The following is a 2,410-nucleotide window of genomic DNA, read 5'->3' as shown; positions in this document are numbered from 1 at the left end:
GATGATTTTTTCATCCATGATTATATGATGGTGAAAAAGATCTAATATTTGTTTTTTATAATTGTTAACATAATTTGCTTGTTCATGGAGACATTCTTTAAATGAAGGTAATGTTGGACAATCTTTTGTTGAACCATCATGTGTATCACATACATGACAAACAATTTCTTGAATACTTTTTAATTGACCACTCTTTTTCATTTCTAATGACTCAATTTTTCTTGCTATAGATGCAAGTTTAGCTTGAATATCTATATCATCTTTAAGATTATAGATACCACTCCCATTTGTGGAATTATTGATTTTAGTTGTTGGTGATTTTAGTGTACCTATATTATCCCAATTTTGAGTATTTTCTATCATTTGCCTATCTTTAGGTATCAGACCTTCATAAAAGTTAGAAACTATTCTCCATGTTTCAAAACCATGATGTGGGCATGTATTAAGTAATTCTTTATATCTATCCCAACATTGATAAAATGTTTCTCCTTGTTTTTGAGAAAAATTTGTAATTTGTCTTTTAAAAGAATTTGTTCTATGGGAAGGGAAAATTTTTTTAAGAAATTGTTGTTGCATTTCTTCCCATGACCTTATTGAACTCGATCTCAAATTTTGTAGCCATGTTTTAGCTTTATCTTTTAAAGAAAAAGGAAAAAGCTTTAATCGAACTATATCCATGCTACAATTTTGATCATTATAAGTGTTACAAACTTCCTCAAATTCTCTTAGATGTAAATATGGATTTTCAGAATCTAAGCCATCAAAATTTGGTAAAAGTTGAATAAATTTAGATTTAAAGTTGAAATTAGATGCCTCAGGAGGAAAAACTAAACAAGATGGGGCACTAGTTCTAATAGGGTTCGTATGGTGCCTAAGTGTTCTTAATTGATCATGTTCTTGATTATTATTATTATTATTGTTATTATTATCATTATCTTGATTATTTGAATTATCATCCATGTTTAAATTATTTTAAATACTCGAATAAGTCTACCACTTTTTTTTCGACTCCAAATACTCATACAAAAAACAACACAATACTTATAAATAAAACATAATTAACAAATATAAACTTAATTTATACCTCCCCGGCAACGACGCCAAAAACTTGCTACTACTTAAATTATATTTCATCCAAGTGTAAGTTGTCTGCAAGTAATATATTTTTTAAGTACGAGATCGATCCACAGAGAGTTTATTTTAAGTTTAAATTTATTAATTTATAGATTACCAAATGCAAGAATGAAGTTTACAAATTATAAATTTTGTCAAGGCTCGAGGATTTATTTTTGGTTTATGTAATATTTTTTAACTAAAAGTAAAATAAATGAATCCACCATAAATAATGGTTCCAAGAAAATTAAATATTTAAACACACATAATATAATATAGTTGCCACTATAGAAAATATCGAATTAACCGATATTTTATATATGGTACCTATGATTATATTTATAACTATATAAATATATAATTGCATAAAGTAAATGTTAAATTAAATCCTTATATTTCATTTAGAACAACCGGCAGAGCCACGCTATTGCCTAAATGAAATATATGATTTAATAAGTTAGTTGTGGTAAAATAAAAGTTAGTTGCGGGAAAATAAAAGTTACACTACACCAAAAACGGCAAACGACAACGGATTTTATCCGTTGTCGTAGCCTTCTTAAAACTGTTGTAACTGAGGGTGTTGTTGAAAGTCCGTTCAACGACAACGATTTTTATCCGTTGTGATAGGTCAAATAACCGTCACTAAAATCGTCGCTAATTCAAAATTAGCGACAGTTCATTAAACCGTCGCTAGTTCAAACCGTCGCTAATTTGAAATTAGCGACAGTTACCAATCAAGACCGTCGCTAATATTAGTGACGGTTATTAATCACAAGTTCCGTCGCTAATTTGTTTCGAAAAATAAAAAAAATACTTTTAATAATTTAATAAATCTAAAAAAACTTATAATCGAAACTAAAATCGTGTAAAAGAAAAAAAATTTAAGTGTTGTGAAGTAGTAAAATCGTGTAAGAGGAAAAATTATACGTGTTGTGTGAAATTGTATAAGAGAAAAAATTTTGAAGTGTTATGAAGTGGTTAGAAAAATTTTAGGTGTTGTGTGAAATTGTATAAGAGAAACAATTTTGAAGAGTTATGAAGTGGTTAGAAAAAGGTTAGGTGTTGTGTGAAATTGTGTAAGATAAAAAAATTTTAAGTGTTGTGTGAAGTGATAAAATGGTGTAAAAGAGAAAAATTATAAGTATTGTGAAGTGTTGTGGAGGAAAATGGACGGAAAATGTGATATTTATAGACAATTTGCGACGGTTGTTGTTTAAACCATCGCTATTGGCGACGGTAATATTAGAACTGTCGCTATTGGCGACGGTAATGTTGAAACTGTCGCATGATTTAAATT

The 2,410-nt window shown here is 28.5% G+C and overlaps 1 non-coding gene across 1 annotated transcript; it reads left to right on the top strand.

Annotated features, from left to right (window-relative positions):
* Nucleotides 1-421: 421 nt before the first annotated feature.
* LOC140975982 (small nucleolar RNA R71) lies at nucleotides 422-530 on the top strand. Its single transcript, XR_012175118.1, has one exon. It is a non-coding gene; the product is annotated as a small nucleolar RNA R71 (small nucleolar RNA).
* Nucleotides 531-2,410: the final 1,880 nt, after the last annotated feature.

Source organism: Primulina huaijiensis, chromosome 4 (assembly GCF_012295235.1).
Source record: "Primulina huaijiensis isolate GDHJ02 chromosome 4, ASM1229523v2, whole genome shotgun sequence".
NCBI lineage: Eukaryota > Viridiplantae > Streptophyta > Magnoliopsida > Lamiales > Gesneriaceae > Primulina > Primulina huaijiensis.
Note: the sequence above shows the minus strand (reverse complement) of the source record. Positions and strands in the feature narration are given on the sequence as shown.